A 24,440-nucleotide genomic window follows, 5' to 3' on the forward strand; every position below is an offset into this window, starting at 1 on the left:
GAGAGAGAGAGAGAGAGAGAGAGAGAGAGAGAGAGAAAGTCTGTCTTCACATGTAGAAGTTAAAGTTGACATTGGATATTTTTATTCATTAATAGATTGATCACTACCTACCCTGTTTTTTTTTCGTTTTTTTATTTTAAGATAGCACCTGTCACTGAATCTATGGCCTACTAATTTGCCTAGACTGACTGACCATCGAGTCCCAGTGATTCTCTTGTCTCCATCCTCCAGTTCCGGAGTTATAGGGGCACGCCATTATACATATCATGTGGGGGTTGATGGTACAAACTCAGTTCCTCGTGCTTTCATAGCAGTTCCCTAACTGGGCACTTCCAGCCCCTTCCTCTGTTTACTTCTTCATGTTATTCATTTTAAAGTATGTGCTCGTGTCATTTTTTTCATGTTTATTTTGCATGTAATTGCTTTGTAAAGGGTTTGATGCATGTCATAACATACATGCGAAGGTCAGAAGGCAACATGCAGGAGTCAGTTTTCTTTCTCCACTAAGTGGAACCTGAAGGTTGAACTCAGTTCTCCGGTATTGGCAGCAAGGACCTTTACCTGCTAAGTCATTTCACCAGCTCCGCTTGTTATTTTTTATTTTATTTTTGGATTTTTGAGACAGGGTTTCTCTGTGTAACAAACCTGGTTGTCCTGAAACTCACTTCGTAGACCAGGCTGTCTGCTTGTTATTTTTAAAAACAGAGAAATAATAAAACAAAACAAAAATAATTATAAAGAAACCATTTTGTAGAAAACTAAGTACAGGTAGGCATGTTGGTGCAGCTTTGTTATTGTACTATTTTTATAGATTCAAGACCAGCTGGAGTCACATAGTGATTCCATCAGGTTGGCCTACCATGTGAGTTTTAAAAGTGAATTAAAAAATACAAAATAAAATGAACCATAACTGCCTATTTCCTGTGTATACCCTTCTTGATGAAACTGGTACAGATATAGGGTTAGGGGATGATTCCTTGGTTAAAAGCATTTGGTGCTATTGGAGAAAGCCCATGTTCTGATTTCAGGAATTGTGTCGGGCATATTACAATTGCCTGTGACTACTGTTTCAATGGGCCCTGATGTGGGATTCCTCTCTGTATGCTGTGTGTTTTGTTGCCATTGGTTAATGAATAAAGCTGCTTTGGCCTACCAGCAGGACAGAATAGGACAAAGCAGGAATTCCAAGCAGATAGATAGAGAGAGAGAGCTGGCAGAGTCAATGAGAAGCCATGTAGCTGCTGCAGGAGACAGACGTGCCAGAACCTTGCCAATAAACTGCAAACCTCGTGGTAAAATATAAAATAATAGAAATGGATTGATTTAAGATGTAAGAACTAGCTAGAAAGATACTTAAGCTATTGGTCAAACAGTATTACAAATTATATAGTTTCTGTGTGATTTATTTGGGGCTGAATGGCTGGGAACGAATGAGTAGCCTCTGTCAACAGGACCCAATGCCCTTTTCTGATGTTGCAAGCACCACTGCTCATGTGGAAATACTTATGCACAGGCATACACATACACACAAGTTTTAAAATATCTGTTTAAAAAATTGTTTACAGTTAATGCAACCTTCATTCTTCACAGTACCACACCAGGGGCCATTATGATCAGCTTCTCCAGTTAAGTCAAAAACCTCCTTTCCAGGTATATATATTTTCTCATTGTCTCTTGAACACACCTGAACTCTGAACCATTTCCCCTTCAACACTCACATTTGTTCTGTTGACCTTCTTAATGTCACCCCGTTCCAGAATATCTCATTTTATGGACACTTCAAAATATGAATCTTACTCCAGACCTGCTCAGACTCTATTTATAATGCTTTCCTGAACCTTGTAAAATGAGGACTACCTTCCTAACTGGACATTGTTTTTATAAAGGACCCCAGTTCCATTCCTAGAAGCCACATGAGTGGTCTCACAACCATTCATACCTCTAGCTCCAGGGCATCTGGCTTCTGAGAATACCTATGCTCGTATTCACAGCATGTATACATAAGCATACGCTCATAATTAAAATAAAAGTAAATCTTTTTTTTTTAAAGAAAAACAGTCAGAAACCTTTGGTTTAAATAAAGGTGGTAGGCTACTGAAGTGCCTCAGTCATGAGGGCACTTGTCACAAAATTCTGAGAATCTTAGTTGGATTTCCTGAATTCTCAGTGTGGTAGGACAGAACCAACTTCCATGAATTGTCATCTGACTAACACACATTAACTGTGACAGATACATATGTATACATGATACAATGCTCACAATAAATAAGTGTAAAAAATTTCAAAAAGTAGAGAGAGATTTATTTATTACACGACTTTGTGCAATATGGCAGTATGTAACTCTCCTATGAATAATGCAGAAAAGTTTTGATATAAGATATTTGGAAATTCTTGTCAACTTCAAACTATATTTTATCCATTGTTTTCAAGAACAGTTCACAAAACATATTCACTTTTTCCCTTTTATTGAAAGTAAATTCCTTTCTTATATAATATAACCTGATTATAGTTTCCCCTTCCTCCACTCCTCCCTCTTCCTTCTCATTTCCCCTCCCTTCTGGATCCACTCCTTTTTTGTGTGTCACATTAGAAAGGAGAAGGTTGTTATCAAAAGGGACAACAACCAAATGACAAAATAAGATAAAGCAAAAATTATTGTTTGACATTACAAGCAAACAAAATTAAAAGAGTCTCAAGAACAAGCAAAATAGTTAAAGACCCACTCCTTCTCATAATCAAGACTCCAATAAAAATACTGAGCTCATAGCTATACTGTATACTTGAGGAACTGATGGAGACCCATGTAGGCCCTGTGCTTTCTATATTAGTCTGTGTGAGCTCAAATGTACCTAGCTTAGTTGCTCTAGCATATTTTGCAGACTAATGGTTTTGTGGCTGGCTTGGTTCCACATTATTCTTTTTGTAGCCTGAGGAGTACCATCTTTCACCAAAGAGACTAGAATGTAGGGATGAAGGCCCCATGTAGACACCAGCTCAACTTCTCAGGGTTCAATTGTGGTGTTGTCCTTGGTAAAGGTACCCTTCTATCAGTTTGTGGAAAGAAACCCTCAGTTTTAGCTACACCCACATCTATGGGACCAGACCTGAGCCAACTACCTCCATGGGACCAGGTCTAAGGGCAGTGAACTCTTTGGAACAGGCACAAGTAAGGGACCTATGTGGGAGCAGGACCTTTGGGATTGCAGAGAAAACTCCAAGAGTGCCAAGTGACCTCTGGGAGCACTGAGTGGCCTCCAGGATGTCTAGAACCGTGGATTTGACTCCACCATGAGGAATAACTATCTGAGGCTTGGGTCCACTGGCACCTGGAAGAATGATTGTCAGAGACCCAGAACCAACTACACCAATGAGAGGAAAAGATGGGTAGAGAAGGTAAGAACACACTCAGCACCACAAAGAGCAACATAACACCAACAAAAACTAGTAGCTTTAAAATAGCAAGACTTAAACACCCCAGTACAGATAAAAACAGAAGAAAATTACTTAAAAAATAACTTTAGGAGAATGTTTGAGGCCATTGAAGAAAAAATGAAAAATTGTCTCAAAGAAATGGAAGAAAAGACAAACAAAAAATTAAAAGAAATCAACCAATCTCTTAATGAAAACAAAGAAAAAGCAATCAAATAGATGAAAGAAACAATTCAAGACTTGAAAACCAAAATAGAGACAATAAAGAAAATACAAACTAAGGGAATTCTGAAAATGGAAAATACAGGAAACTATCAGGAACCACAAATGCAACCATAAATAGTAGAATACAAGAGATGGAAGAGAAGGTATCATATGTTAAAGATACAGTAGACTCATCAGTCGAAGAAAACATTAAATCTAACAAACCCTTACCACAAAATACCCAGGAAATATAGGACACCATGAAAAGACCAAACCTAAGAATAATAGGTATAAAAGAAGAAGAACTCCATCTCAAAGGCATAAAAAAATATATTCAACAAAATCATTGAAGAAAACTTTCCTAACTTAAAGAAAAAATATGAATATGCAGATACAAGAAGGTTACAGAATACAAAATAGACTGGTCATGAAACAAAAGTCCCTCACCACATAGTAATCAAAACACTAAACATAGAGAATAAAGAATAATAAGAGCTGCAAAGGAAAAAGATGAAGTAACAAAGGAAAATGACCAAGTAACATATAAAGTTAGACCTATCAGAATTACACCTGACTTCTCAATGGAGACAATGATCATCTCATTATATGCTGACCAGCCTTTGACAAAATACAACACCCTTTCATGATAAAAGTCTTGGAGAAAGTAGGAATACAAAGAACATAATAAACATAGTCAACATCAAGCTAAATGTATAGAAAATCATAGTGATCCCACTAAAATCAGGAATAAGACAAGACTGTCCACTCTCTATACAGTACATGAGGTTCTACCTAGAGCAATAAGGCAACAAACGAATATCAAGGGGATACAGTTCAGAAAATAGAAGTCAAACTCTCACTATTTGCTGATAATATGATAGTTTACATAAAAGACTCAAAAAATTCCACCAAGGAACTTCTACAGCTCATAAATACCTTCAGTAATGTAGCAAAATACATGATTAACTAAAAAAATCAGTAGTCCTCCTTTATACAGATGATAAATGGCTGAGAAGGAAATCAGAGAAACATCACCCTTCACAATAGCCACAAATAACATAAAATATCTTGGAGTAACTCTAACCAAAGTAGAAGACCTGGATAACAAGAACTTGAAATCATTGAAGAAAGAAATCAAAGAAGACGCCAGAAAAGTGAAAAGATCTCCCATGCTCTTGGGTAGGTAGAATTAACATAGTAAAAATGGCAATCTGACCGAAAGCAATCTATAGATTCTATGCAATGCCCATTAAAATCCCAGAAAAATTCTTCACAGACCAAAAAATAAAAAATAAAAATAATACTCAATTTCATATGGAAAAAAAATCCAGGGTAGTTATAACAACCCTGTAGAATAAAGAAACTTTGAAGGCATCACAATCCCTGACTTCAAACTCTACTACAGAGCTACAGTACTAAAAAACACCTTAAAATTGGCATAATAACAGACAGGAGAACCAATGAAATTGAATCAAAGACCTGGATATATATCCATATACCCATGAACACCTGATTTTTGACAAAGAAGCAAAAAATATAAAATGGAAAAAGAAAGGCATATTGAACAAATGGTGCTGACATAACTAGATATCAAAATGTAGAAGAATGACAATAGATCCATATCTATTGCCATGCACAAAAGTCAAGTCCAAATGGATCAAAGACCTCAATATAAAACCAATGACCCTGAAACGCATAGAAGAGAACATGGGAAGCACACTTGAACACTTTGGCACAGGAGACCACTTCCTAAATACAAACCTAGTAGCACAGACACTGAGAGAAATAATTAATAAATGGGACTTCTTGAAACTAAGAAGCTTCTGTAAAGCAAAGGACACAGTCAACAGGACAAAATGGCAGCATACAGAATGGATAAAGATCTTCACCAACTCCACATTGGACAGAGGTATGATCTCCAAAATATACAAAGAACTCAAGAAGTCAGTCATCAAAAGAATAAATAATTCAATAAAAAATGGGTACAGATCTAAACAGAGAACTCTCAGCAAAGGAATCTAAAATGTCTGAAAGATACTTAAGGAAATGTTCAGCATCCTTAGCCATCAGAGGAATGTAAATCAAAACAATTCTGAGATTCCATCTTACACTGGTAAGAATGGCCAAGATCAAAAAACTGATGACAGATTATGCTGGAGAGGATGTAGGGTAAAGGAGACATTTCCCATTGTTGGTGGGAGTACAAATTGGCACAGTTGTTTTCAAAAATCAGTGTGATGATTTCCTAGAAAATTAGGAAACAACCTACCTCAAGGTCAAGCAATTACCACTTTGGGTATGTATCCAAAGAATGCTCAATCATACCCAAGGACATGTGCTCAACTATGTTCATAACAGCGTAATTTGTCAAAGCCAGAACCTGGAAACAACCTAAATGTCCCTTGACCAAAGTATGGATAAAGAAATTGTGGTACATTTACACAATGAAGTACTACAGAGTGGAAAAAAATAATGACATATTGAAATTAGCAGGCAAATGGATGGATCTAGAAAACATCATATTGAGTGAGGTAACCCAGATCCAGAAATGCAAATTTAATATGTGACATAAAGCAAAGAAAAGTCACCCTATAATTCACAGTCCCAGAGAACCTAGACAACAAAGTAAACTCTAAGAGAGACATACATGGGAAGTAAAAAAAGAAAAGATCTCCTGAGTAAATTGGGATTGTGGGGATTATGGAAGAGAATAGAAGTGACGGAGAGAGAAAGGAAGGGAAATAGAGAAAATATGTAGCTCTATAAAAAACAATAAAAAGTGTAATATTTCTTATTTAAAAAATTGAGATATCAATGACCAAAGATTGTTGATTCATATTATTTTGTTGTCATTGTTGCTGTTGATGGTGGTGCTGTTGTTGTTGTTGGTGGTGGTGGTGAAGTGTGTGCATGTGTGTGTGTGTGTGTGTGTGTGTGTGTGTGTGTGTATGCGTTCCCTTCTTTAGGTCTTGCTGGTCTTCGATTATTTATTTCCTGTGTTTTCATGGGTGAAGTTAACCTTTATAGGGTTGAGTTTTCCTTTTAGCACCTTCTGTAGGGCTGTATTTGTAGATAGAAAATGAAAAATGAAATATTTTTATGCCCTTGCAATGTTGAAGCATGCATGGGCAATCTGTATATGACGGTTCTGATGAACTTATCCATATTGGGTTTTATGGTCTAGGTTGATGAAGACGAATGACTAGGTCTCTTCTTTAAGAGGGCACAAGATCTCATTACAGATGGGTGTGAGTCATGGTATCGTTGCTGGGAATTGAACTCAGGGCCTTTGGAAGAGCAGGCAATGTTCTTAACTACAGAGCCACGGTTCCAACCCTTGATACACACTGTTTAAATATGATTTACTCCAGTGTAGATAGACTCCAGTGTAGATAGACATTGTTTAAATTTGACTTTATCATAAAATACCTTATTTTCTCTATCTATTGTGATTCAAAGTTTGGAAGTGTATAGTAGTCTAGGCTGGCATCTGTGATCTCTGAGAGTCTGCTCCATAACTGTTCAAGTCCTTTTTTGCTTTTAGGGTATCCATTGAGAAATCAGGTGTAATGCTAATAGGTCTGCATTTATATGTTACTTACCGGTCTTTTTCCCTTGCCAACTTTATTAGTCTTTCTTCATTATTTATATTTACTGTTTGCGTTATTATGTACCAAGGGACTTTTTGATCTTAACCAATTTATTTTGCTTTGAGAATTTCTATAATCTTCACACAGTTGATGTCAAGGTCCTTTTTTTTGTGTGTTTCAGTTATGTTGGAATATTCATGGCCTCCTGTGGTAAAATAGTTGGGTTCTAATAGTGATATAGAATCCTAACTGTTATTGATTGTGTTTTATGCTAGCCTCTAGGCATCTGGGATTCAGATGATCATAGGTCTAAGTGCTGATTTCTGAATTTGTTTTTGTTGGGGAGTATTTTGTTCCTCACTTTCTCTTTTCACTCTGGATTTTAAGAGAGTGTGATGATTGCATCTTACTCTTTTTGTTGTTGTTGTTTGTTTTGTTTTGCTTTGTTTTTTGTTTCATTTTTTTTTTTTTGGCCTGTTCAGCTGATATTCTCACAGGGAATGTTTGTTGATGTTGGAGGCTAGTGTACTGAGGAGGCAATCAGGCCTGCCTTTGCCCCGCCTGGCTCCCACAGGGCTAGCCCGGGAAATAACAACACACAAACTGTATTCATTTAAACACTGCCTGGCCCATTAGTTTCAGCCTCTTATTGGCTAATTTTCACATCTTGTTTTAACCCATATTTAGTAATCTGTGTAGCACCACGAGATAGTGGCTTACTGGGAAAGATCCTAACCTACATTCATCTCGGGTTGGAGAATCCGGCAATCTGTTCTGTCTACTCCACCTAACTATGTTCTGACCTTTCAGGCCAAGCAATTTCTTTATTAACCAATGAAAGTAACATATAGACAGAAGACCCACCTACATCAGGCTATGTTACTGAGATATGTTGATGGAGGGAAGGCTGAAGGAGAAGGTCTTTGTAATCTGTTTGCTTAGGGTCAGAATGTAAATGGATACTGCAGCAGAATTCCCAAAAGAGAGCTGGGGATGAAAATGGGGGCAGTGGATCTCAGAGGCAGTAGGAGAGGAATGATTCTACCTTAGGACAACTTGTTGCTCTTTGAAAAGCAGCCTTGAGGGTACTAGGGAGTGCCTGCTGGAGCTGGGATTTGGAACAAAGCAACAAGTCATAGGAGAAAAGTTAGAAGAGGACGATTTGTGAGATCCACAGGAGCTGAGAGCAGAGGACCATGGAGAGCTGCCAAGGGTGTTCTGCTGTACAGGTAGAGATGAGAAGGGAGATTGGAACTGGGGAAGCAAAGAGAGAAGAGGTGTGCAGCAAGCCTTCCTGGTTTTCTGAATGGCATAGCCTATGGGTAGTAGTAGAGGTAGTGCCAACTGGAGTTAGGAGCTGTGAAAAAACAAATAGTAGGCCTAGAGATATTAGGAGGGGAATGTCTGTGGGATCTATGAGAGATGTGGGCAGGGGGGTTGGAAGACTGCAGCTTTTGTTCTGCTACAGTGTTAGAGATGAAACTGGGGAATTTGAATTGGAGGGAAGGAGGGAGTAGTGAGGATTTTCAGTTACCTTACCTGTTTTCTTATTCCCTAAAATTACTAGGTAAATTACTAAAGAACTCTCATGCTCCAAAGTTCTTAAACAAGGTGACAAACACACAAAGGTAATAAGGGCTACAGAAATTCACTGGGCTTTGGTTAAAATATTGTAATACCAAGTGAAGGTTTGTCTCAGGTTCAAGAAATTATGAGAAAACATAAAACTTTAAAAGATTCCAGCCACCTTGGAATAACTAGCAGCTCCTTCTGTATAACACAAGCTCCTGGATTCCATTCTGTCTGAACAAAATGATTTCAAACACATGCTTCTTGCAGCTCTCCACTGTGAAAGAGACTCAGAAAGATAGGGAGACTGCCATTCAAACTGCATCTTCATTTTCCCCTCTCTGGCTCACAAACCGATAGGAAGTTTACATTTGCCACGTCCATTTTAAAAGATGAATGTATGACTGGCAGATGATAATACAATTCAATATTTGGTCAATTTCAAATTGAATGATAAGTTGAAAATCTTTCCTAAAGTCATGATCCAAGGAAATATGAAAGCTGGTTGCCATGTCTAATGGAGTTGGTCTTTATTTTTTAAGTACTTATTCATCTGTAATATATTCATAAAGATATATTTTCTTTGCATTCTTCCCTATGTATGACACATAAAAAGTGCTAGAGATTCAACTCAGTATCTCTTGTTCTATGATCTTCATTGGGAAAACATTTGTACGTTATATAAGAATTTAGAGTGCACTTAATGAAAATGTCAAATGTTTGAAGCCAAGCATACATTTCTAATTCCCAGGTACTTGGGGGTTGATCAAAAGAACCACAAGTTTGTGGGTATTCTATACAGCCAAGAGATGATCTCTGGTAACCATATCTTTAGTTTTCATTGAGTGGGCTTATTAAGTACATAGCAAGTGAAAGTAAGAGAATAAGTAGCACATAAACTGACAGACAAATAGACAGATGGACAGATGAGTGGATACACAGACAAACATGATAGATAGATAGATAGATAGATAGATAGATAGATAGATAGATAGATAGATAGATAGATAGATGATCAATGGATTCTAGGTAGATTGTTATAAATAAATGATAGAAGATGATATATAGCTTCTTCTTCTTCTTCTGGAAAACCCCAACAGCGGATGACGCCGGTGCAGCGGGAGGGCCCGGAGGACCCGGGGGCCCAGGATTTGGAGGCCACGGCGGCTTCTGCTGAGGATTTGTCAGCTGTCTGAGGGGCCGAGGTTGAGGCCGTAGCCGCAGGGCTCGCGGAGGTAAAGCTGAAGACAAGGAGTGGATTCCCGTCACCAAGCTGGGCCACCAGGTTAAGGACATGAAAATCAGGTCCCTAGAGGAGATCTTCCTGTTCTCCCTGCCCATTAAGGAATCTGAGATTATTGACTTTTTCCTTGGAGCTTCCCTAAAGGATGAGCTTCTGAGGATCATGCCCGTGTAGAAGCAGACTAGTTCAGGCCAGCGGACCAGGTTCAAGGCTTTCGTTGCTATTGGGGACTACAATGGTCAAGTAGGTCTTAGTGTCAAGTTCTCCAAGGAGGTAACCACTGCCATCCGAGGGGCCATCATCTTGGCCAAGCTCTCCATTGTCCCTGTGCAGAGAGACTACTTGGGGAACAAGATTGGCAAGCCCCACACTGTTCCTTGCAAAGTGACAGGCCGCTGTGGTTCTGTGCTGGTGTGTCTCATCCCTGCCCCCAGAGGCACTGGCATAGTCTCCGCTCCTGTGCCCAAGAAGCTACTGATGATGGCTGGCATTGATGACTGCTACACATCAGCCAGGGCCTGTACTGCCACCCTGGGCAACTTTGCCAAGGCCATCTCTAAGACCTACAGCTACCTGACCCCCGACCTCTGGAAAGAGACTGTGTTCACCAAGTCTCCTTATCTGGAATTCACTGACCATCTTGTGAAAACCCACACCAGAGTCTCTGTTCAGAGGACCCAGGCTCCAGCTGTTACGATCACATAAGGGCTTTTATAGAAGGAAAATAAAAGTGAATTAAGTCTGTTAAAAAAAAGATGATATATAAAAAGATAAAAAGATGATGGAATATAAAAAATGAAGACTTGATAAATGATGATAGATAAATAGATGGATATATAGATAATAGAGATAAAATAGACTGAGATAGAGATAGATAGATAGATAGATAGATAGATAGATAGATAGATAGATAGATAGATAGACAGACAGATGATAGATAGATAAATAGATAAATAGATGAGGAAGAGAAGGAGGGAGGGAGGGAGGGAGAGATGGAGAGACAGAATAAATTTGATTTAGCCAAGATGTGGGCTCAAGTCCAGTCTAAAGAGTTCTTTTTCCATTTTTATTTTGTGAGATCTTCCTGGTCCACGTCCAGGTCTCTGGCCCCATTTCAACTTCTTTCTTTCTGTGGTGATTGCCTATAGGAATCTGGGTTGAAGGAGCAGTTAAAGAACAAGGTAGCATGACAATAACTAGGATTCTGAGTCTAAACAATTTGAGGCTTCCTGGAGCCGGATTATAGGATGTCATGAGAATACCAGTTCAAAGATGAGACACAGCAGTACTCTTGTTGAACTAGGAACTGCTTCAGCTGCAAGCCTGACAAGCCCTAATCTGTGCTGTGAGGGCTACCGAACTAAAGACTCTGTCATTTGATTATTTTAAGTTAACCATAGAGCTGCCACTATGATTGATAGCTACTCAAGGATGGTTCACAGGTTAGCAAGGGTTCACCGACTGAAAATATTGTTTAATTTAATTTATTTATTTATCTATTAATTAATTAATTAATTTGGTGTGTGCATAAGAATTCCTAGGAATGTGTGAATGTGTTATGGGTGACCATGCATTGAGTGCACGTGAATGTAGAGGAAAGAAATCAGTGATGTAGAGTGTCCTCTTTGTAAATCGCCAATTTATTTTCTGAGATGGGTCTTTCATTGAGCCTGGAATTCATTGTTTCTGTTAGACTAGCTGGTCAGTTAGCTGGAATTAGAGGAGACCTTTGCCTCTGCTCTTAGTGCTGGGACTTTATGTCTTTGCTTTTTATACGTGTAATGGGGATCTGAATACAAGTTCTGTTTTACCAACAGAAGCACCCCAGCCTTACCCATTTTCTTTTCGATATAGGGTCTCATGTTTCCAAGACTCCAACTCATCATGTAGCAAAGATGATGATGAATTTATGATCCTGTTTATTCCACCTCTCCAGCTCTGAGTTTAGAGGTGTGCTCTAGTTTGTCTGGTGATGGAGACTGAGCCAGGGCCTTGTGCCTACTAGGCAAGCATTTTACCGATTGACTCATGTCCCCATTCCCAAAACATTATTTCCTTAGAGATAGCATTTGATAGATTTTCTACATACTATGATGTACTTTATATGCAATGGAAAAGTTAGTATATAAAGTTGAAGTTTCATTATGAGAATCTAGATATCATCAAGTCACAGATAATTAGATGTGTTTAATGTGCCATTTTTAAGCTCTTCCATTTGGGTAGGTTTTGGAGCCAATTCAAACTGGGAGTCAGAGTCAGAAGGAATCCCAATGCTATTTTTACAGAAGCAAATGTCTCATGTGCTGTCTCTTATATCCTTAAATGCAAAGAGAACCGAACCACCCATTAGTACTGTCTGCTTCCTCAGAACAAAAACATAATTATTAGCTCATCCATTATAGATGGTGTTAATGGATAGCGCATAAAGGAAAACTTGGCTACGAACGTTTTGCTTCAGGAACCTAAAGTTCAAGGAGCTTAGCTCACTCAGTAAGAGCATAGGACATACTGAAGTTCTGCTTGAGTCGTTAGAGTATTTTCTTACTTATTCTTCATAAAATTCTACAAAAAGATTTTTATGCTAGACCCAAAGTGGGGAAAATAATGAAAGTAATAGCAACCAGATTATTTATTCTTCATGCCAAGAACACTAATGGGCATTAAGAGTTACTTTGCACATGATGCTCAATGCCTTGAGAAGACCAGTGACTTGCTCTTGGAGACTCTGCTCAGGGTTGAAAGCACTGGGCCTTACCTAGATGATTTTCAGGACCAAACTAGTTTTATTACAACCCTATTTGCAACTCTGTGGAGAGCTGTATATAATTGTTTGTGTGGCCATATCCACATGTGTATGTAGGTACATGTTTAGGTGTTTGGTAGAGGCCAGCATCAAGTGTCTTTCTCCATTACTTCTAAACTTATTTTGGGGGGATAGGGTCTCTCACTGATGTGGGAGTGTCATATATCAATCTGTTGATTTCATTGGTTAATCAATAAAGAAACTGCTTGGCCCTCATAGGTTAAAACATAGGTGGGAGGAGTAAACAGAACAGAATGCTGGGAGGAAGAGGAAGTGAGATCAGACTCGACAGCTCTGCTCTCTGGAGCAGAGACACCATGCTCCTCTCTCCCAGACAGACACGATTCAGCTCTGACCCGGGATGGACGTAGGCTAGAATCTTCCTGGTAAGTGCACCTTGGGGTGCTACATACCTTATTAGAAATGGGCTAGTCGAGGTGCGAGAGTTAGCCAAGAAGAGGCTAGATATAATGGGCCAAGCAGTGTTTAAATGAATACAATTTGTGTGTTGTTATTTCGGGGCATAAGCTAGCCAGGAGGCCGGGGTGCTGGGGACGCAGCCCCGCTGTTCCTATTACAACATCTCACTGAGCCTGGAGCTTACCTACTGATTAGACTGCCTGGTCAGCAAGCTTTGGGAATCCACCTGCTGCTGTACCCCCATCTCAGCCCCAGGGGTACATTTCATAAATTCATTCATAGGTCCTGGCACTTTGAACTTAATTCCTCACGCTTATTCAATAAACTCTCTAACTGAGCTATCCTTCTAGCCTCCTATTACAACTTTTAAAGTAAGGGAAGACCTTTGGGACACAGGAGAACTAAGCACTTATTACATGAGGAAACTTTTCTAGCTCCTTGTATTCACCCCATACTACCCAATTGTACCCACAATTGATAGGTGAAGGTAAACCGAGAGGAAGGGAGGATTAAATGTTAATGTTGGTGTCTTAGATTAATGGAAAACTGGTTATGATGTAGCCTTTAAAGCAAATAACCTTATTATTCTCTGAAAATAAATTTATTAAAAAGAGCATATTGTTTATAATTTGATTTGTTTTTGAAGTTATTGGTCTTTCACCTAGTTAAACAGCCACAAAATTAGGAATGACAGTAGGAAAGATACCATTTATAATATCTCATGAAAAATAGCCACTCTGAGGCACAGGCTAAATACACATAAATTCTTCTATGGAATAAGCAGATTTATTGTTTATGTTTGATCATGTAATATTTATTTTTTGCATATGTGTATGTGTGTTCACATGTATGGAGGTGCATGTGTTTGCACAGTGCTGCATGTGTATATGGTAGCTAGAAGTTTATGCCACATCTTCATTGATTTATTTTTATCTTTATATTGAAGCCACATCTTTCACTTGACATTAAATCATTTCAATTTGGCTAGTCTAGCTAGGCAGCTCACTCTGAAATTCCTATCTCTGCCCTCTGTGCTGAGATTATAGGCAGACTTATATGCCCTACAGATATTTGAGTTTATTCTGGGAATCCAAATTTAGGTCTTGAAGCTTGCAATACAGGTGCCTTACCCACTGAGTCATCTCTCTGCTCCATCAAGTAATAGTTCTTGAGATAATTTTATATATATGCCGCTCACTGACATACTCCAATGAATGTAACTCCTGGATTCTACTGTGAAGAATGAAGAATAAGTGACAAGAGCTTACATGTCTGCTCTGTGTCTGTGGCCCTCATTAATACACAGGACAGTTAGTTGTTATTCAAACACTTATCAAACTTAGGGCTCACAACCTGTGCCCTAAGTCAGGTCCAGTCTCCTGTCCTCGATAAATCAATAAAAGAGCTAGGCTAAAAGGGGAGAACAGAGAAAAGGAGATTTACTAAATATGGTCATATTGGGATAAGGAACAAACATATCCAGTAAACTCTTCACCACCCGCCAAGTCCATGTTTGGTGTCCTAAAATAAGATCAAGGTTAAATAGAGTGCCGAGGATATGCACGTGTAAGCAGCCTCATCAAGATACGGTCCTGCTCACTGTGGAACCGTCCTGTCTGGGCTTCAGTCCCATCTTGTGATGTGCTTCATTCCCTCTCATTGTTAGAACTATGTGAAATCTCTTTCGAGAGTCAGGTTCTTCTCTTTTTCCTCCTCCTAACACAAGAGATTCCTGGGGAAACTCCACATTTCTTTGGGAGCTGTCAGATTAAGAAATCTTTTCTGCCAGACCAGTTTCAAAGGCAGCATATGAGCAAGGAGTGGCCATAACCAGTTTAAACAGTGAAACTGAGGGGTACTAATTAAGCATCTCACCATGAGTGTGGTAAGACCAGAGCTAAAACCTGCCTGCCTGATCCCAAAGTTCCTGCCCCTTATCCTTCAACCATGCCACTGCCAATACCTCAAAATGTATGGAAAAGCAAGTGATGCAAATTAAGCCTCTGCCCGAAAGCATCAGAGTCTCAGCATAATGGATAATAAAATATTTACAATATCAACAGGGTCAATGATAAGTGCACTTTTGAACGAAAAAAAAAAAAACTGAAAGGAAGCAGCACGATGTAACGGTGGTTACATTATATTTTGTTTTGCTATTTAAGTAATGGAAAATTTTTAACTCAGAGCAAGAAAAGTGCATTTAAGGACAAGGCTATAGGTTGCATTAGGGTGCAGAGACATTCTGGAAGACGAGCAGCAGGAAGCCATCTTCTGGGGCTGCTGTGTTGGGACACAGGCTTCGTTGTACAGTGGCGAGCTGAGAGATAGCAATCTTAAAAGTTTGTACTCAGATTAGGAAAAGCAGTCATGCCTGGAGTAGAAGACTGGAGAGAGAGGTGAGGAAGGCTTTCACCTTCAGCCTCAAAGAACAGTGACTGACAGGTGCTAAACTGACCAGATAGAAAGTGAACTCAACCTGACCTTGGAGGTGGAGGACTGAAAGTGTAGGTACACCTAATGTGTGCAACAGAAAATGCCTCCGTGCTTGTAGGCCTCTGACACTGTGGGGATCTTCTAAGGAGGGGGATGTGGGCCACCTTTGTTCTTCTTCCTTGTAGCATGGTTGGTGACTTTGTTCTTCTTCCTTGTAGTGTGGTTGGTGACGTGTACTATATACAGGGATAGTAGAAACAAAGGCAGATGATTATGGTGAGAATCTAGCAACTTCTACTCTTACTCTTGTAAACCTTCTTTTCTCCTCTCCTTTCCTTTCTTTCCTCTCAGTAGCTGTCTTCCTCCTTCCCTTCGTTCTCTCCTTTTCTCTTCCTTTCTCCTTTTTTCTTTCCGTTGTTTCTTCAAACCATTGATTCTATATGAATCCCCTACTTCTTGGCTCTTTTTTAAATTAAGATTATCAAATATAGTGATTATAAATTCTCTTATCAATAGCACTAAACTCATATGTTTTAAAGAAAAATCAGGTTATGCCAACACTAAAGGGAGCCTCGGCCTGAGGAGAGTGCTGCTTCTCGTAATGGTAGACAGCATGGCCTTACACTTGAACACAGCCTCCCTGATACGAAGTGGAGCTTTGTAAAGCTCATTTCATCATTGCAATACCTGTATTGCCCCACATGTCATGGAAGTGCGCTTGGGAGCCTTTGGTGTATATGAGGCTTCATGTTAAAGCATCAGTTGGTCCAGATAAGTGCATGTGAGCCTTTAAGAGAGGATATTCAGATCCTTGAGCTTGACACAGAATTTCTCAATAATGTGAAACAAAGGGCTGCCTAGGGGACCATGGCGAAGATTAGAGACAAATTATTTTTTAGCATGATTCATATATATATATGTGTGTGTGTGTGTGTGTGTGTGTGTGTGTGTGTGTGTGTGCTTTACATTTTTCTTTGCTCCACTCCCTGCCTCTCCTTTCCCATTATACCCTCAGCCAAGATCCCCATGTTCCCAATTTACTCAGGAGATCTTGTCTTTCTTCTACTTTTCATGTAGGTTAGATCCATGTATGTCTCTCTTAGCATTCTCTTTGTTGTCTAGGTTCTCTGGGATTGTGAATTGTACACTGGTTTTTCTTTGCTTTATGTCTGAAAGCCACTTACGAGTGAGTATATATGATAATTGTCTTTTTGGATCTGGATTACCTCACTCAATACGATGTTTTCTAGATCCATCCATTTGCCTGCAAAATTCAAGAAGTCATTATTTTTTTCTGCTGTGTAGTACTCCATTGTGTAAATGTACCACATTTTCCTTATCCATTCTTTGGTCCAGGGGAATTTAGATTGTTTCCAGGTTCCGGCTACGACAAACAATGCTGCTATGAACATAGTCGAGCACATGTCCTTGTGGCACAGTTGAGAATCCTTTGGATATATACCCAAAAGTGGTGTTTCCTAATTCTCTAAGAAATCACCATACCGATATCCAAAGGGGCTGTATCAGCTTGCACTCCCACCAGCAATGTATGAGTGTTCACTTTACCCCACAATTTCTCCAGCATAAGTTGTCATCAGTGTTTTTGATCTTGGCCATTCTTATAGGTATAAGATGGAAAATCTGAGTTCTTTTGATTTGCATTTCTCTGATGACTAAGGATGTTGAACATTCCTTAAGTGTCTTTCTTCCATTTCAGATTCCTCTGTTGAGATTTCTCTGTTTAGGTCTGTATTCCATTTTTATTGGATTATGTGTTTTTTTATGACCAATTTCTTGAGTTCTTTGTATATTTTGGAGATCAGACCTCTGTCTGATGTGGGGTTAGTGAAGATCTTTTCCCATTCTGTAAGCTGTGGTTATGTCTTTTTGACCCTGTCCTTCACTTTAAAGAAGCTTTTCATTTTCAGGAGGTCCCATTTATTAATTGTTTCTCTCAGTGTCTGTGCTACTGGGGTTATATTTAGGAAGTGGTCTTCTGTGCCAATGTGTTCAAGTATACTTCCCACTTTCTCTTGAGTTTTGTGCATGGTGATAGATATGATCTATTTTCATTCTTCTACATGTTGATATCCAGTTATGCCAGCACCATTTGTTAAACATGCTTTCTTTCTTCCACTTGATATTTTTTTGCTTCTTTGTCAAAAATCAGGTGTTCAAAAGTATGTAGATTAATGTCTGGGTCTTTGATTCAATTCCATTGGTCCTCCTGTCTGTTCTTATGCCAATACCAGACTTTTTCAGTACTGTAGCTTTGTAGTAGAGTTTAAAGTCAGGGATTGTGGTGCCTCCAGAAATTCTTATTTTGGATAAGATTGTTTTGGCTATCCTAGACTTTTTGCTTTTCCATATGAAGTTTAATACCATTCTTTCGAGGTCAGTGAAGAATTTTACTGGGGTTTTGATGGGCATTGCATAGAATCTGTAAATTTTTTTTGGTAGTATTGCTGTTTTTACTATGTTAATTCTGCCTACTTAAGAGTATGGGAGATCTTTCCATTTTCTGGTGTCTTCTTCAATTTCTTTCTTCAAAGATTTTAAAGTACTCATCATACAAGTCTTCCACTTGTTTGGTTAGATTTACTCCAATATATTTTGTGCTATTTGTGGCTATTGTGAGTGGTGATGTTTCTTATGCTGAGGATGGATGTGAAGATGACAGGCAAGGTAACAGTTTCTCTCCTAAGAGTGTGGTTTGAGCAATCAACCTGCGAATATCACCTTGTACTGTCATTGAGTCTTGCTCCAGGGGAGATTTTTTTTGGGGGGGAGGGGGGAAGCAAAAGACAGAACACTTAGGAAGATAGCTTGTTTGTGTTATGTTTATGTTTGTTCTTTGTTTTGTGACATGGTCCTTATCTATGCAACCCTTGTTTGTTTAGATCTCAACTCTGTAGACTAGTCTGACTTCAAATTCACAGAAATCTATCTGCCTCTGTTTCTCTGGTACATTAAATTTTATGACATCAAACCCAGCTTAAATTCTTTCCTTTCTATTTAATTTTATAATTATGTGTCTGGCATATATGTGGAGAGTGCTCACAGAAGCCAAAAGAGAGCATCAGATACTGCAGAGCTAGAGTTATAGGCAGGTAAAGATGACCAAGATGGATGCTAAGAACTGAGTTCAAGTCCTCTAAAAAACAATAAGGCCCTCTTAAACATTGAGGCATCTCTCCTTTCTCCCATCCTTTTTTTAAAGAAGCAGGAGCAACTGGGAAGGAAAAGGTATGTCTTGTGTCTTTCATGAAGGTATCATAGAGCAAACTTTTGGACACAGAACTGCAGCTTCCTGTTTTGTTCCTGAAAGAGAATTGTGTGAATATGAATTGCAATGCCACAACTACTGTGTGTCCCTGGCTTCCTCTAAGAGTCTTAGATGTTCCATTAGAGAAAATGTGTTTTGGTCTGTGAACAGAAGAGTGCACCTGTGTGAGTGCTGTCTGTTTCTGTGATGATGTGGGGATGCTATTAAGATATTAGAAGCAAATGGTGATGTTTTTCCAATCCTGATCTCATTCTCATGGTCCCTATAGGAACACAGAAAGTGGACAAAGAAGCAACTAGGAATCATTGTATTTCAAAATCAATTTTTCTTGAATGTTCTTGCAAATATTCTCAAGAGGTGACCCACAGGCAGGCCACCATTTCCAGTAGTTTAGCTTTCATTTTGGTTTCTATCATGACCTATTCTGCCATACATAGTTATCTTGTCTGTTTAGTCAAAACAGATTCAGGGGATATGTACATAGTAGAGAGGAAATGATGCAAGGAGGTAGACAGGAAAACCAGAAAGCCCATGCAATGATTTACAGCAAGAAGCAGTAAACAAAATTGTATTTCAGGTGCCAAAAATCACACCAAACCTGAATATCTCTTGGGGCACAGAACACACACACACACACACACACACACACACACACACACACACACACACACACAGATGTTCTAAATGTTGACCCAAATTATCTTATTTAAAATCTCCAGTGAGTTGTACATTGTGGTGTATGCCTGAAATCTCAGGTCTTGGGAAGATGAAGCAGGAAGACTGTGGTTTCAGCCCTGTATGGGCTACACAGAGAAAGACCTTGCCAAAGAAGAAGGAGGAGAAAAGGAGGAGGAGAAAGGGGAGGAGGAGGAGAAGGAGAAGGAGAAGAATGGGAAGAAGAAGAAGGAGGAGGAGGAGGAGGAAGAGGAGGATGATGACGACAACGAGGAGGACGATGAGGACGAGACAAGGACAAGGATATTAAATAAATTAGCTCCAAAGTAAGAGAAGGGAAAAGAAGTGTAGAAAATTTAGATTTTCAGATTGGAAGATGTAACTCATTGCTAGAGTGCTTGAAAAGCCTTTAAGAGGACCTGAGTTTGATCCCAAGAACCCAAATACAAAAGTCAGGAATGGAGGCATGCACTTATCTCAGCACTGGGGAAGTGTAACAGGTGGATTCCTGGGATTTTTTTCCCTCGGTCATCCCAGCATGCTTTGTGAGTTCCAAGTCAGAGACAACACATATGGCAAAAATAAAAGAGTGGCATCCAATGTTGTCTTCTGTTCTGAACATTCATACACTTATGTATAAACACAAATGCATATACTCAGGAAGGAACATACACAAATAGATAATAGAAAATAAATACACAAAAATAGATTTTTTTATGTATCTCATATTTTAAAACAAGTAGACCTTAAACAAGGCAGTTGTTTTTTTTAACTAGTGATAATAAGACAAATTGGTACTCTGTACAGGTCTGAGGTTCAATAACTCAGTTTACTTAATAGTAGCTAGAGATAAAAGTCACTCTCTATTGTGGTCTAGATGATTTTATCTTGTTGCCACAATGGTTCCTGAGAAGTTGGCATAGAAACCATGTGCCAGTTTGTTGTGTGTGATGGGGGAGAGCAAGTTGTAGGGAGAGGATTTCATATATGCTAATGGAAAATAAACTCTAAGTGCATCTCTTACATCATCTGCATTGTGTGAAGGGCATCTCTTCTGGATTCACATTTTCTGGCAACATGTTGTAGGTTTATAACTAAAGAACATCTTTAGAGAGTGACACCCACACTTTCAACTGTGGTGGGGATTGGATTTTCTCTAATATACCTATTATATTATATTTGGCTAGAAACCTGTGTGTCAGATCAGTCAAAGGGGTAGCCTTGAGAAACCTGTGTGTCAGATCAATCAAAGGGGTAGCCTTGAGTCAGGTTAGAAAAGGTCAGTGCGGGAAGTGAAGGGTGTGCTGTAGCCCAGCTGCCTGCTATTTGAAATTGACCATATAGAGATGGAATTGATTGGGCCACATCACTTTGTCTAGAGTATTTGGCTAGGTTAGCTTGGAAGTTTAGGGCCACTACCAAGAAATTCATGAGGGTAGCTGAGATAGGAGAGGAGATCAGGCTGCAGCTGAGAAAAATCTGTTTACTTAATAGAAGGGCCCATTCATATTTGGAGACTTTCAAATGGCAAATGTAATTCCTCAATGGGAAGAAAATGAGATTCATTAGACTCTTCTTTAAAAGACCTTTTGATTGGCCAGAGATGCTAACCTCAGCACTCCATCAGATTCCAGCTGTGTCTCTTCCCAACACAATATAGTTGGGATGAGAGGAACTCAGATAAGCATGGGTCCAAGTGTCTATCTCTAGCCTGACACTGGATTCCAGAAGAGTCCTTACCCCCATAGCATGCAACCAGGCAGTTGGGCACTCTAATTATCTCCTTGTGATGAGGAAGCATGGCCTAGCCCAGCATCATGGCCAACTGAATAGGACAAGGTGATCCACAGGCAGGCTTGAGGGCTGTCTGCCCTAGGCTCCAAGCAGAAAACTCGGGTCCATTTGGCACATGGCAGCACCAGCCAGATCGGCAGTGTTAGGGTGAGCAGAGATGGCAAAGCAGCTGACCCCTTGACCAGCTGCAATTGGAAAGTGAGTCCTGTACTTCATTTGCATAGCACAGCAGAGTTGACCCTGATGAAGAGAGAACAGGTGAGCCAGTCCTGAGATCCTGAGCATGGGAGACATAACCCACCCCTCATCTATCTTATGGCTGCATGGGATAGGGTGAGATGCCTTTCTGTAGGTCCTGACTCATCAATGCCTGAGGAAGTTCTGAGAGTTAGCCCTGTGGTCATAAGAGCAGGAGAGCCATCCCTGTCACCCACCAGCTGCAACACTCTGGAAAGCAGGCCATACACTCACCTTGTCACAGCAGCACAATAGAGCCAACCCTGTTAGTGGAGGTTTGGATGAGCCAGCCCCGGGGTTGTGAGCAGGGGAGAACTGTCCCTATTACTCAGCTGTCTTGGGGTAGCATGGGTGAGGGAAAACTGCCCCTCCAGCCCATCACCGCATGAGACAGGTTAGAGAGCTAGCTGAAGACACTTGCTGTGCAAGTATAAGGGACTAAGTTTGGATCACAAGAAGCTAGACACCATAGCATTGTAACTCAATAATTCTACCAAAAGATGGGAGGCAGAAACAAGAGAATCCATAAAGGGTCATGGGCCAACTAACCCGGGGTATGTAGGGATAAACAAGAAACCCTATGATGGAGAGGGAGAGCCAATACCAGAGGTTGTCCTCTGATTGCCACACATGTGCTGTGTCATGTACACTGGTACTCACATTCATGAAGATACAGGTATGTGTACACAAATGCACACATACACACACACACACACACACACACACACACACACAAAGTGCAAGGGTACCCTTCAGAAACAGTCATGCTAATAAACCATGGTAACAAAACTAGTTCAAAGTTCTATTTAGCTCTGATGTGTAGGCTGTTGTACCACTTGGCTAAGCAAGACTTACACAGAAAAACCAGGGCACCACTGCAACAGATTAAAAGGCCAAAGCTAAGAAAGGAAAAAGAAGGATGTGAAATAAGGGCAGGGAGACATTGGTATGCATCACTCAGAGCTAAGATGCATCTTACAGCTCTGGGCCCAACACGTTTTATTCTAATTTGTTTTCTAAACATTATATGCTTGAATACTTTCACTGCCTCATTATGTACCCAACATGGGGGTCTAGGATGTCTATCTGGAAGTAGAAAGTAAAGAACTTATCAATGATATTTCGAAAGTACTGTATTGAATGCATCACTGCATTTTAATCTGGGACAGAGGGTGGAAAACGGCATCTGGTTAATCAGGGGTTCATAGATTATTCGGTGATACAGCTTAATGATGCTGAGATAAAATGAGGAATTGTGTATCTTCCCTGGAGCAGCATTATAAAGTATCCTTCCTGGTACTTAAAATTGATTGTGCATTATATTGGTTAAAGAGTAGCATTTGGAAAATAAAATTAAGGCTGATTTGCATTACCATAGAATACTTGCACATAGATTTAATAAGACATTTTGTTTTGCTTTTGCTTTTAAAACACATTTAGAATTTGGATCCATTTATATTTACTCAATGTCTTATTGAGTGAATGTGTGTGTGTGTGTGTGTGTGTGTGTGTGTGTGTGTGTGTGTGTGTGTGTGTGTGAAGTTCAAGTACCTACAGAAAGCAGAAAACATCAGATCCACTGGGTATGTAGTTACAGTCTGTTGTTAACTACCCACCATGAGACTGGGAACTGATCTAAGATCTTCTGCAAAAGTAGCAAATGCATTTATTACTGAGTTGTCTCACCATGCCCACAAAGTCGCATTAAAGGACACAGAAAATATGAACATAATTGCTCATGAGGAAAACATCTCTCATGAGCCATATATTACATTTGGGAACGTAAAATGCAAGCGCACATTCCATTAATTGGATTACATTTAATAATTCAGCAACTGTAACAAGATGATGTTTCAAATCATTTTTTAAAGATTTATTTTTATTTTTAAATGTATATGTCCAGATGTGTGTATACTGCATGGGTGTAGAGCCTGCAGAGGATAGAAGAAGCCACTGGAGCTCCCAAAACTAGAGTTTCTAGGGGTTGTGGGGTTGTGAACAGAACTTGGGTCTGCTGGGAGAACAGCAAGCACACTCTTAACTGCTGATCCACCCATCTACCATGCTTACCTCTCTTTTGGAAGAGGTGATTCTGTGTTTTAATTAAAAGTTTTGAAAAGTAATGGAAGCATGACATGACTAAATTTTATATGTAGAATCACATGGTAAAAATTTCCAGATCCTTGATTGGCTTCGGTTGATTAAGTTTTAAGCTACAAAACTTTGTCATGATATGTTTAATTTATGTGCATTTCCTTGCTTTGCAATCTGGAGTAAATTTTTATTGCTTAGATCTGGGAAAAATTGCAAAAGTGTCAATAACATCTAGGTAGTAGTATTGATGTAAGTTAAAATAAACTGCTGATATAACACACACAGACACATTAACTAAATAAATCATTATCCCTCCTTTAAATATGATTGAAAGTTATCTTGTTTCTAGAAATTTTATTTTCCAGTAGGGTGTCTGTGAAGACAGTAGAAATTAGGATAACAATGACTGGGGTTGGAAAGATGGTTCCTTGGTTAAGAGTATTTGATACTCTTTCAGAGGACCAAGGTTTGACTCTCAGCATCCAAGGTGGGCAATCTCATTATCACCTGTAACTCCAGTATCTGGGGCTCCAACACCAGCTTCCGGCCTCTGTAGGTACATGCATACACATGCACTCACAAAGACAAACATACACATAATTAAAAATCAAATACATCTTTTAAAAAGAAGAGCAAGCACTCAAATAATTACAGTGAATATGT

The 24,440-nt window shown here is 39.4% G+C and overlaps 1 protein-coding gene and 1 pseudogene across 1 annotated transcript in view; both read left to right on the forward strand.

The window, feature by feature from the left end:
- Positions 1–24,440, forward strand: part of Dpp10 (dipeptidyl peptidase like 10) — a 1,582,239-nt gene that overhangs the window by 777,724 nt on the left and 780,075 nt on the right. The window lies entirely within an intron of this gene.
- LOC101999578 lies at positions 9,850–10,740 on the forward strand (annotated as a pseudogene).

Source organism: Microtus ochrogaster, chromosome 6 (genome assembly GCF_000317375.1).
Source record: "Microtus ochrogaster isolate Prairie Vole_2 chromosome 6, MicOch1.0, whole genome shotgun sequence".
Classification (NCBI taxonomy): domain Eukaryota; kingdom Metazoa; phylum Chordata; class Mammalia; order Rodentia; family Cricetidae; genus Microtus; species Microtus ochrogaster.